The sequence below is a fragment of the Palaemon carinicauda genome, chromosome 19 (assembly GCF_036898095.1).
Source record: "Palaemon carinicauda isolate YSFRI2023 chromosome 19, ASM3689809v2, whole genome shotgun sequence".
Taxonomy (NCBI): Eukaryota; Metazoa; Arthropoda; class Malacostraca; order Decapoda; family Palaemonidae; genus Palaemon; species Palaemon carinicauda.
In genome coordinates this window covers 45,327,771-45,341,401 of record NC_090743.1, presented here as the reverse complement: position 1 = coordinate 45,341,401, position 13,631 = coordinate 45,327,771, and the positions used below count along the sequence as shown (strand labels likewise).

The following is a 13,631-nucleotide window of genomic DNA, read 5'->3' as shown; positions in this document are numbered from 1 at the left end:
CTGCTTTGTAAATGAAAGTCGCTGTGTTATTTGAGAATCAATCTTGTGTCCAATTTAATTTTCTGTTTTCTGTTACTGTTTCGAAGTCAAAGGCCGGCGTCAATGACCTTAGATATCAAGATGCCAGTAAACTTCAAATCAATCAATCAATCGACGACAAAGGCCATCGGAATAGGGCTGGACATCTCGTGGTATAGATAAACCTGAGTCTTAAAAATTTGGTACTTGGGTAATGCCATAGCCTCTGTACCATTGCCTTCCACTGTCCTGAATTAGAGTTCTCTTGCATGAGGGTATAACTCAGTCACATTGTTCTATCTTATTTCTCTTCCTCTAGTTTTTTGATGTTTTTATAATTCATATATGAAAAGTTGTAACTATTCTTAAGATATTTCATTTTGATGTTAATTGCTTCTGTTGTAGTTTATTTTGTTCCTTGTTTCCTTTCCTCACCAGGCTATTTTTCCTTGCTGGATCCCCTGAGCCTACAGCATCCTGCTTTTCTAACTACTTTACTTTAAGTGCTATTATTCTGGTCCTATACAACAGGGAAACCCCACTCTCTACAGGACCTCCCCAGTCATTTTATCATGTTCGTTCGAAAGCATTTAACATTTCACACCGCGTATTGCTCTTTCATTGTCAAATCAACACAATCAAAGCACTTAGAGAAATAAAAAGTCTTCGGTTTCCTCTTGAAAGCCTTAATATCTTCAGTCTTTCGGATGTCTAGTGGGAACTTATTGTATAGTCTGGGGCCCGCATGTGATGCATATCTCAGGGCTTTAGAGCTTACAGTAAAAATGTATCGAGGTTCCAATAATTTGAAACCATCTGTAACTATTCTCGTGTCAAAACGATTTGTTAGCTGCACAATTTGTAGCAATTCTGTTGGATATTTTGGATGCCAGGTTCTGATAACTTGATGGGTTATTGTACATACTTTAAACTCTATTATTGCTTTAATAGGCAGTCAGTATATATCAATTAGTATAAGAGTGAACTTTTTTCGGTAGTCTTAAAAATGTGCTACTTACAGTACACGTATTTAATAGATACAGTACTTGTTTTTATATAAGCCAGTATGTGCATATTTTAAACTAAATTCTCGCTTTAATAGACAACAGGTGTAAATCAATTGGTTGGTATAGGAGCGATCCTTCCTCGGTAGCCTTCGAAATGTGCTATTTACAGTATTTTATAGATGATTGTTTTTATCTAAGCCAGTATACTCGTATTTTGATCGTAGATGGTAGCTGTCCAGAGAGGAATTACGGAATTGGTACTGACTCTTACAAAAGACCTCTTGTTAACACCATACACAGTACATAGTTAGTGCCTCGTGAGGAAATGGAGACCGTAATTTACTTGCTTACTTTAGGGTCGCTTTTCTGGTTCTATAATGTAGTAAAAACTGCTGGTTACCAACTTAGAAACATTTTTTTTATAAAGAATTACCTAGATGAACATTGTAACTTGTGATAAACTGTTATCACAAGAATTGACTACTGTAACTCTATCTACTACAATTTACCGAAAGTGCGACTTATGAAATTATAAAACATAAACAGAGGAGCAAGACTGACGAAAGGGGTCCTTGGTCCGGCGCCGAGAAAGGATCACTCACAGGACCCACTGATCACTCCTATACTAATTAATTTACACTGGGTGCTATTTAAGCGAGAATTGAGTTTGAAATATGTACAGTACAATAATCCATCAATTTATCAGAACCGAACGTCAGAAGTATCTTAAAATTGCTACGTAATATATAGGACCAGAGAGGCAGCCCGCAATTGAAGTATATTACAGGGGAACCCTACACTTTACAGGACCTTCGCGTTCACTTTATCGTATACATTCCATGGCATTCAGCATTTTACACCGCATATTGCATATCCATTGTCAAATCCACATTATCGAAACCCTTAGAAAACAAGAAAATCATTGGTGTCTTCTTTGAAAGTATTATCTTCAGTCATTTATGAAATGGCGTGCACATTTTGCAGTGGTCAATTACAAATTTGTGGCACTTTTAAGAACTGCAATTAAAACGTGATTTGTGTTTATATGATTATTTTACTACAAAACATCTATCTTAAATTTATTGCTATATTAATTATTTTACCTTATTGATCATAGCGTAGACTCTTATATAAATAACCGTATACAGTTTGACTACCTGGAAATAATTCAACTCGTTGCTTTTAAAACTGAGCTTTGATTACAGTTCTATATTCATTTATTCTTTGTAACATTTAGATATATAGCATTATCATCTAAAGGCTGGAAGTAGATAGATCGTAACCTCCGCCAACGAAGTTGGAAGGAGGTTATGTTTTACTCCTGTTTGTGCGTTTGCTTGTTTGCGAGCAGCTTCCTGGCCACAATTTTAATAGTAGAGTAATTAAACTTGCAGGGATTAACTCGTAAGTGAAAAGCTAGAAATAATTAAATTATGGAAGGTCAAGGTCACGGTCAAGCAAATGTCCAATTCACGTAATCAGCTATAAGTTTGTACATCGTTAGCACAGAGATTTCAAACTTGGTACATATTTGACTGTATGAATATCCACGCCAATTATTCCATGTTAAGGTTAACGTCGAGCAAAGGGTCGAGAAATATGCTGCCACGGCAGAGTCTGCGTTCTACTGAGCAGGGCTGAGTGTCCCTCAAGTTTTAGGATAAATTTCCTTCGAGTATAGTTCTGGTTGCTTGTTGACCTTTCCACGGGGGATTTAGCCAGTGTACTTCTTTATAAGGAGGGAGGGGCTCGTTTTTAAGATTTCCATCCGACCCTCTCCTCTACATGTCACTACAATGGTCGTTAGAAATGGATTTGTTACTAAAAACATTATAATATTCTTTAGGTTTCCTTCATTATTCAAACACTTAATAGTAACTGTATTTAGGAGTTGTGTGGTTTGTCAAATTTCAAAAGTTTTCGACTGTAAGCGGTTTGCTGGTTCAGGAACGTGCTGGAGAAATTAAGGACAGCAGGAGCATTGAGTCCTTTTCATCCAAGGGACTGAAGATATCAATGCTTTCAAGAAACTTTTTTTTTTTTTTTTTAAGTTCTCTGATGATGTGGATTTTGATAATTAGCGCAGGATACTCTAAATGACCATAGAATCCATAACTTTAGGTCTTGCATTGTCGTAGGACTAGGAAAACGGCTCTTAAATCAAGTAAAAGTAAGTTTGAAGTATCTTCATAGTTACAATAAGCTTGTTACCTCTGCCAACAAATTTGGGAGGAGATTGTTTTCGCCCCTGTTTTAGTGCTTGTGTGTTTTTGTTTGTTTATGAACAGCTCTGTCTACAATTTTATCCGTATAGTAATGAAACTTATGTAAAAGAATGGAAATTATTAAATTTTGGCAGGTCAAGGTCACAGTCAAGCAAAACGTCCAATTCACCTTCATATTCATGTGTATGAAAATCCACACCAATTAATACATATTAAGGTCAAAGGTCGAGAAATAAGCTGCTGCGGCGGAGGTCTACTCTCTACCGGGTGCCCCTCTAGTATCCATAGTGTTTGTGTGATGTGTGTGTAACTCGGCTAATCTATCTAACGGCAGCTTGTCTGGTCCTATACTGCAGGGGAAACCCAACTCTTTACAAGACTTTCATAACTAATCTTAAAGTATATATTCCAAGGCATTCAGAATTTCACTCAGCATATTGCTTGTTTATTGTTAAATCTAAATTTTCGAAACACCTAAAAGCCAGAAAGTCTCCAGTTTCCTCTTGAAAGCCATAATATCTTCAGTCTTTCGGATGTCTAGTGAGAGCTTATTCCAAGACTTTGGCTTATTGTATAGCCTGGATAAATATTTTTGATTTCGCAATGATACGATTATGCATATATTCCAATTGCAATTAGATGGCTAAATAGTTTCCTTTGTCAACACAGAAACAAATCCTTGCAAATATAAGTTCACCGTGAACTAAAGCATGTAATAGAGATAACGCAGTTATTCAATCATTATAATTATCGATTTAATATTATAAAACATTATAACATTCCAGTCTTCGGGTCTTTGGGTTTCACAGATATCAAATATTAGTTTGTATCAGACCGAAGAAAATCTTATGAAGTACAATGATAAACTTTATCCTCTGCTGACTACTGGGTCATGGTCAGTGCTCAAACTTTAGGAAGCAGTAGCGAAGTACCCTTTTCTGGAAGCTTAGGTGGGTAAGAAAGGCTATGACCTATTGTAATTGAAATGATAATCTAAATGCCAAATGCAACTACCCTGTAATTATCATGTTATGACTACAATGGATAAAAAAGTAACTAATCATTGATGAATTATTTTAGTAATTATAATAATGTATCCTAATTTAAGCATAAAATAGTTATTTATATCAAGAATGGCAATGTAGACCGTACAGCATTTGATTCCTATGTTTTGTCAGGGTCAAAAGATTAGTGTAAACAGCTAGAATTTGAGTCTTTCTATATGCCCTATTTTGTTACATCAACTTACGGATTGTTTTGAGCTGAGCAATTTGACTTGAGTCAATATCCTGTTGCACATCTAGTACATGGATGCAATTTTGGTCACGTTTGCAACAACTTAAGTCTATTAGATCTGTTGCTGTTTTACCAGTAGAGAATTCCAGTACAATAATACCTCAGGAAAAGAAAATTTCTGTATTAAAAAAAAAAATTCATCGTACAAAATGACATACAAAGATTTTTTCACCTCGTATTTCGAAAAATATATTCTCAAAATACGAAATAAAGTTTGCTCTGCTAGGTTAGGTATATTGGATGGTTCAAATGTATTTGTCTGTAATTCATTATACGCAAAAATCATGTTACGAAAGCCACAGCAGAACAAATTAATTTTTTATCCTAAGATATTATTACAGTTTCTCATTCAGACACCACAAACCCTACTGGTGTAGGGGTACCCAAAGTCAACTTGACTGTTGTAAGAACATCCTTAAAGCCTATCCCCTCATACATACGCAGTATGTTAGCAAAGATCAGTTCCGTAATTTAGTCCTTTCTTTTTTAGTTTATCCAATTCTGCTTCTTTTTCTTTGCACGTACTGTACACCCAACACTTATACCAGTTTCACAATAGGCAACGATTTTTCCAAACTCAAATCATTAATGATTACCAAAATCTTTGTCTGATACTGGGCTTACTGAATTTCAAAATGTCTGTGAAAAAAATTAATTTTGTGCAGAAGGTTCTCAACTTATAAACTTAATTGGTTCCAAGAAGTTTGTAAGTGGATTTCTTTTTTTATATTTTAGCCTAGGGTAGCCCTAACCTGAATTTCATGCCTATGATTTCCAGCTACAAATGTCAATAAATAGTCAGGTTTCATATGAAATAGATATCAGGTTATTAGAAATGTTGTTTTGCTGTTTTTTCAGTTCGATTTGTTTGTATCCGAATGTTTTGCATGTCGAATGTTTGTTAGTTGAGGACATCCTGTATTTTATGAATATTTATCTACCTTATTAGCATCCAAATACATATCAAATATAATACCTCTTTTAGGGATAGGGTTAATTTCACTTTACACTGTACTAATAACCTGTTGTTTTACAGGCCTGGCTGCTATGAACGATCTAGCCAAATCTACAGTGACAAAATTCAATGTGTAAGGATCACTGACAATCTCAGAATGGGATCTGTTACTGCTGAATAAACGGTAAGAAAGTGTGCAATGAATGTTCTCTTGATATTTATTACGAAACTGAAGTCTGCCAGTACCAGATGATCATTACAAATACCGCAACACTAAACAATTGGTTACTGAAGTGGATTGTAGTTTAAGATCTTTCCTACCGTTACCATAATTTTTTACCAAATGCGTAGGGTTACCCATTGGTAGATTAATTTTATTTGTTACTTATCTTGCTGTTTATATCCTTATTTCCTCTCCTCTCTGGAATATTTTTAGCCTGTTGGAGCCCTTGAGCTTATAGTATCCTGCTCTTCCAACTAGGGTTGTAGCTTTCCTTATTGCCTCTCCTCACTGGGCTATTTTTCCGTTAGAGCCCTTGAGCTTCTAGCATCCTGCTCTTGCAACTAGGGTTGTGGCTTAGCTAATAATAATAATAATAATAATAATAATAATAATAATAATAATAATAATAATAATTAATATAAACTTTTGAATATATGTGATGCTTCGTACTGCAACCTTCATTAGTCAGTGCTCAACTGAAGTAACAGATGATATTAGCATGTCCTATCCACCCAACTTCTATTACATTTAGGGTATTATCTTAATATTGCAATACTCAATACAAAACCAAGTATAGTTGATTCGTTTTTTTTAAATATTAAGGTAATTTGTATACAAGTGGTCTTGGCATTTGATTCCAATTTAATACTATGTAGAAGTTCAAAGTCTTGTCTGAAAAATCTTTAATATGCAAGAATAATTGAACGAAATTCTTCTTAGTGGCAGAAAGTATTCAATTTTCATAGGTCAAAACGTTGAACAAAATAGTGCACGCGATTTATTCAGGTTGATTATAAAAACTCAAACAATTTCTATGCTTAAATGCTAGTTTCACAAGATTGCACAGTCGTATTACTATGCCAACGCAGTTGGAATTAGGTTGTATTTTCGGCCCTGTTTGTGTTTGTAATTCTTGTTTTTATTTGTGATCAGCTTCCTGGCCACAATTTTAATCGTTGAGTAATAAAACTTGCAGGAAATAACCTTTCTTCCCTGTTATGTCTTTTAATGTGATAATATCTGCCTATTTATCTCCCTGACTTTCTTTGCCTACCTACCTTTTTATTCCCTTTCTCGTATCACGGTATGGTTTAAAGTCTCTCTCTCTCTCTCTCTCAACATACAGTATTCATATAACCTTACATATACTTTTTTCTGATATTTGTACCTCGGGCATTTATTGAGAAATTCCTTTTGATTCTTTGCAATACCACTTTTTTTTCACTTATTTGAAATACAAATCTGCTTTAAGTTTATTTCAAATCTGATGTTAGCGTATTTCAAACCTGATTTTATGTCCTTTTCCAAAAAATTTTATGACTGACAGTTGTTTTGTCTTGCCTTTTTCTCTTTGTTTTTCCCCCCAGCTTGTTTTGAATTCTCGAGGCATAAATAGTTTTCCTAGTCTCTCTTGTATTCTCGAGTTATAAATATTAGTTTTTCTAGCCCCTCCTTCTATTCTATAGTCATATGACTAGAGTATATTTACTGTCCCCGGCCCATTTTTTGTTCAAGAGGCGTAATTAATTAGGTTTTCCTTGCTTCTTTTGTTTTCATTCTCGTCATAAAACAGTTTTTCCCAGCCTCGTCTTCTTGAGTCGTATGAAAACTATAGCTACCGACTTGTTTTTGTTGCCTTATAAAATGTTTTGATATGGGGGCTAAAATATATTTGAATTTGTATCCGGATTTAAAAATATTTGCATCACTAATTGTGATTTTCTTATTATGCAGGTAATCAGTGTTGTACCATAACATCAAACGATGGCAGATAGAACAAGAGGATCGCCGACGCCCAAGAAAAACAATACAGAAGCCGGTAATCCAGGGCTAAATAAACGTTTTGTCTGGACACAAACATGGAAATAAAAAAAAAATTAAAATTATTATTCGTATTTTTTTTTTTTTTTTTTTTTTTTGTGGCGGTTATTGCTAGAAAGTCTGTCAAATATGTATAAAATAATATTACAAGTAATAAAATTACTAAAATACATGGTAAAATTTTATTTAACCAAAATTAGACAATCTTGGTGAAAAATATTTGCGTACAAAATGGACAAAATATGGATGCCAATACTGTCAAGAAATGAGTATGGAAGCTAAAGGTTGCCATGTAGTATTATTATATATTTCCAGTTTTGGGAGATAGTTTCCATACATAAAAAATACATGGGGGGGGGGGGGTCCCACCCTTCCTGCATTACTAGCGGAACCTCCTCCTCGACCGGCCGGAACGTAGCATTAGTTTACTTCATTCCTTTCTGTACATCCGCCGTTTTCTACATCTGCCTGGAATATGTATAAAGTGGGTTATGCTCGGTACATATTGATGAAATTTTAAAACTAGCAGCTTGCTCCAAAATACTGCTGTCAAACTGGAATATGCAGGCTTAAGGGGTGTCAACCTTGTAGTACCCCTGGTAAAAAGTACATTGGCAAAAGTTATATTTATGGACGATAAATAGTAAATGAAATTGACAAGGAGGCTACATTATTGGGGAAAATGTCAATTTCTCGTGCTACAGTATTTTGTAATTTTCACTTCCTAATAAAGTAGGGATACGAATGACATACTGATATATAGTCTCTTTATATAGAAAACCATCATGAAAGCAGTCATCACCTATACCATACTCATTAAAATTACATGAGATATTATAATAACACCACAAAATAAAACGCGCCTAGTGAATGATAACAATATACATGAAATTTGTAAAGCCTGTGGCGGAGTACTTTAACATGAATTTAATGAAAATAGTTGGTAGGGTATAAAAAGAACTCACTTGAACATTCCAAAATCATAGTGGAGCTGTCAGTAGTTTAGAAATAATTCAAGATATATTTGTATCTACCAAAGAGCCTGAAATTTGCTCTTTCTTATCATAGTAAAGACCATGACCCAGACTAATTATTATTACCCAATGGAGAAACTAAATGCCTTATTGGATTTCAAGCAGTTCAAATTTTCAATCATATGGATTTATCTAATGGACAAAGAAATATGTACAACTGTTTGGTTAAGACTTTGACTAACCAGACTTCTATTTTGTCCCTCAACAAATTAAGCATTAATGATGAAAATTTTCTAAAAACATTTTATTTTGATTGTTCATAACATCCCCCATAGTTTGTTTATTTTCCTATTTCAATTCCTCACTGAGGTATTTTTCCCAACAGAAACTTTTACAAAAGTCAATCAAATGAATGTCTTTTACATGCATAAACTCTACAGTAAACACAAGTGAAATGATTCAGCAACTTTATAGGAATCAAAATGTGCGCAATTTTTTTCAGTTTAAGTTCATGTAGTACCAACCGTTACATTGATATAGCTTGATTTTGTTTCGTCTAAAATCATATGAAAAAGTCAAAACACTTTTTAAAATTGGATAAAGATACATTTAGCTGTACATCCAATTTGTCTATCACATATATCCATATCGTTGATGGCTTAAACTACTTGAAAATCTGATATCTAGAAAGTGTGTACCCGAGATTTGTGCATTCAGGAAACGTGAATATTATAGATGCTGCTTGAGCAAAGGTCTGGCAGTGATTTTAGCCTTCTGGAAGTGTAAACTTTGAGTAGACAAGGAATAAGGAAGGAAATAAGGGTATAAAGAATAAATATAGACTGGAAAGATAAATGCAAATTAAATAACAAAGCAAAGGATAGAAATTGATTTAAAAAGAGTGGAAAGAAAAGTGGACGATGAAAAGATAGATAATGTATACAATAATACAAGTCGTTACTGAATATAAAGAAAAAATTTATCAATATACATGTGCTGCATTAAATTTGTGGAGACTCAGCTAAGTACAGAACTATGTACCAAATTTAATGCCTAATGCATGAATATAATGTCATTAAGCATAGTAGGCAATCTATTAGGAGGACAAATGATTCCCTACTTTTGGTATGTCAGTTCTTTGAAGAGGGAAACATATCTGCTGTCTTTGGGGAAAACAATTGAAAGAATACCAGTATGAGTTCTTAGAAGAGGGAAACATATCTGTTGTCTTTGGGGCAAAACAATTGAAAGAATACCAGTATCAGTTCTTGGAAGAGGGAAACATTTCTGTTGTCTTTGGGGAAAACAATTCAAAGAATATCAGTATCAGTTCTTGGAAGAGGAAAACATATCTATTGTCTTTGGGACAATACTATTGAAAGAATACCAGTACGAGTTATTAGAAGAGGGAAACATATCTGTTGTCTTTGGGGCAAAACTATTTAAAGAATACCAGTATCAGTTCTTGGACGACGGAAACATGTCTGTTGTCTTAGGGGAAAACAATTCAAAGAATATCAGTATCAGTTATTGGAAGAGGAAAACATATCTGTTGTCTTCGGGACAAAACAATTGGAAGAATACAAGTATCAGTTCTTGAAAGAAGGAAACATGTCTGTTGTCTTTCGGGCAAAACAATTGAAAGAATACTAGTATCAGTTCTTGGAAGAGGGAAACATATCTGTTTTCTTTGGGACAAAACAATTGGAAGAATACAAGTATCAGTTCTTGAAAGAAGGAAACATGTCTGTTGTCTTTGGGAAAAAACAATTGAAAGAATACCAGTATGAGGTCTTTGAAGAGAGAAACATATCTGTTGTCTTTGCGGCAAAACAATTGAAAGAATACCAGTAAGTTCTTAGAAGAGGGAAACATGTCTGTTGTCTTTGGGGAAAACAATAGCAAGAATACCAGTATGAATTCTTAGAAGAGGGAAACATATCTGTTGTCTCTGAAGCAAAACAAATGAAAGAATATCAGTGTCAGTTCTTGGAACAGGGAAACATGTCTGTTGCCTTTTGGACAAAACAACAAAGAATAACAGTATGAGTTCTTTAAAGAGGGAAACATATCTGTTGTCTTTGGGGCAAAACAATTGAAAGAATACTAGTATCAGTTCTTGGAAGAAGGAAACATGTATGTTGTCTTTGGAGCAAAAAATTGAAAGAATACCAATAAGAGTTCTTCGAAGAGGGAAGCATATCTGTTTTCTTTGGACAAAAAAATTGGAAAAATACCAGTATCAGTTCTAGAAAGAGGGAAACATGTCTGTTGTCTTTGGGACTAAACAATTGAAAGAATACCAGTATGAGTTCTTTGAAGAGAGGAACACATCGGTTGTCTTTGCGGGAAAACAATGAAAAGAATACCTGTATGAGTTCTTAGAAGAGGGAAACATATTGGTTGTCTTTGGGGAAAACAATTGCAAGAATACCAGTATGAGTTCTTAGAGAGGGAAACGTATCTGTTGTCTTTGGGGCAAAACAATCGAAAGAATATCAGTATATTCTTGGAAGATGGAAACATGTCTGTTGTCTTTGGAGAAAACATTTCAAAGAATATCAGTATCAGTTCTTGGAAGAGTGAAACATATCTGTTGTCTTTGGGGGAAAACAATTTAAAGAATAGCAGAGATTAAAAAAAAATATCTTAGAAAGGAGGCAATCCAGTACAGTCACTCATCACAAATGCGTCTCAGAAAAGTTAGAAGAAAAGAACATTAAGGAAGGTTATCAGAATTAGTGATACAAATCCCACTCTCACAAAAGGAATGTTGGTAGGAAGACAGTTTTGAGATTGTATTTATAAAACGATGAGAAGTACAGATACGATTGAGAAAATTCTTACAATGTAAAAGCAGCTCATTCGAAGAGATGATTTGATAATTGATAGAGAAGTGGAGAAGAATATTAGTAAAATATGAAAAAAAAATTAAATATTCATGAAGGAGTAATAACAAAAGTATCATTAAAAACACACGCAGGAAGAAAGAGAAAGCATAACCAGAGAAGGGAGCCTCAGAATTCAAGAAGTGGGAGGTTCTAAGGATAGTCTCAATGGTAATCAAGGGTCCAAGAGGTATTGATTAGAATGGAAAAGGAAACAAGTAGAAGTTCTAAGTAAATTAAAAGGGGAAATAAATGGGATCATGGGGACGAGCTTAAGATGCAACAATTTAGGGGGGAAAATTGTAGGAAAACTTCTGGCAACAGGAATATATTATATCACTTGCTTGTAGAATTTAGAGATATTTCTTAAACGGAATGACAGTGGAGATGGTAGCAATTTTATCTAAGGAATTTCAGAAATACCGTATGTTACTCTCGACTGAGATGGCGAGGGCACGTGTTAAGGATGGATGGTGGGGAGGGAGTGAGGAGGGCTTGGGAGGAACCTGTAAGGAGGAGGAGATCAAGAGTGAGGCTGATAATTAGATAGCGAGATAAGGTGAAAGTTGATATGGAGAGAAGAGGTTTGGTGAAGAGGATGCCTTTGATCAAAGGCATTGGAGATAGTGCATCAGGCAACCGACCCCTTAATGTAGGGATAACGATGGGGCAGAAGCAGCTAGGGTTTCTCAAGGATCAGACTAGTCTTTTGCTAAGATGGCAATGGAAATATGCTATCATATAACGGAGGCAACAGCTCTAATAGAGGAAACGAGACTCGTGGAACTGAATAAGATCCTAATATTAAAGTAGAATGATAAATACTTTTAATGTGAATAAAATAAGAATTAAAACTTTTTTATAAAAGTATTCTCAAGTCGATGTGTTTTTGTTTAAAAATATTGCTAAAAGAATAGTAAAATTTGCAATTGTAAATACAGTATATGTTAAGTAAAAAAAATATTCATGTAAATATACTATGATGTATATACATTTTAAATTGTAATATTTATAAATGTGCACTTCCTAGTACAGCATAAGATAAAAAAAAAAACTATTGGAAGGTGCTAATGGAGAAGAGGGAGGTGGATGATCCTGTGTGGTTGATGACCAAGGAAAAATGTCAAAAGAATAAAAGATACGAAACTAAAGAGAGAGAGAGAGAGAGAGAGAGAGAGAGAGAGAGAGAGAGAGAGAGAGAGAGAGAGAGAGAGAGAGAGAGAGAGAGAGAGTGTTACAAGGAGTTACACGGATTTTTTATGCCTCTAACACTACACTTGCTCTCGGCTAGAGCAAATTCATTTAAACGTTTAGATTGTTTTTATGATTTAGTCTTACTTATTCTCGAATTTGTTAACCGTGTTACTGTTTACTATACGAGAGAGAGAGAGAGAGAGAGAGAGAGAGAGAGAGAGAGAGAGAGAGAGAGAGAGAGAGAGAGAAAGCGCACCCAATTTTTGATATATTACAGGTGGTGTGAGACTAAAAGGCAGGTTTCAACGAAGGGCTCGGCAAAAATTAAATAGGTCGAAGATCAGACTAATTACCACAGTGCAGAAATTGATGATGCAGATAGATTGATTTTAAATCTTTAAGAATACGGCTTGGATGTAGCTATATAGATGTGCTTAATTAATGGTGTGCAGACTCAGCTCAGTACAGTAGGACGTAAAAGGTACTTATCTTAGCAGGGAACCTTCCATACAAGAAATCTATCAAAAGGAGCAAATGTTGAAGAGTGGCTCACCTAGGTTTGATAGCACAGGGAGTCTAAAAATGCTAAGGTTTGTTCAAGGATAAAAAGCGTGCGTAGAGTTGAGAGAATTTAAACGGGTTATTAAGATTTGAACTGTGGTAGGCTACAGAAAATTGAAGATCTGGATGATGGATGGGAAAAATTATGGGAAAAATTATAATACCACGAATTAAAGCTATAGCAGACCAGGAAACAACTGAAACAGTATCAGATATCCATTTAGGAATCGAAAAATCAATGGAAAACGTTGCAAATAACACAAGAACGAAATCTAAGCTTCCAAGGAGGAGACTTGTATAGGTAGAACACGTCTGTGTTAGGCAAGACGACAGAAATGGGATAAAAAATCTTAAAATACGTCAGGAAATGAGAAAACTAGCTGCCAATGGAAGATGAACCTTAATAGAAGATGAGGAGAAAGGGAAAACTATGAGTAAAGATTAAATGGTAGACAAATGGAAGTGACAT

General features: G+C 34.7%; 1 long non-coding RNA gene across 4 annotated transcripts in view; it reads left to right on the top strand.

The window, feature by feature from the left end:
- LOC137658238 (uncharacterized) overlaps nucleotides 1-7,616 on the top strand; it is a 106,270-nt gene extending 98,654 nt beyond the window's left edge. For 2 of the 4 annotated variants that reach the window (XR_011047293.1, XR_011047291.1), the window contains exons 2-3: nucleotides 5,583-5,685; nucleotides 7,459-7,615. This is a non-coding gene — a long non-coding RNA (uncharacterized lncRNA). Of the gene's footprint in view, nucleotides 1-5,582; nucleotides 5,686-7,458 lie in introns of all 4 variants that reach the window. The other 2 variants (XR_011047292.1, XR_011047290.1) reach the window with 2 other exon arrangements.
- The last annotated feature ends 6,015 nt before the right edge of the window (nucleotides 7,617-13,631 follow it).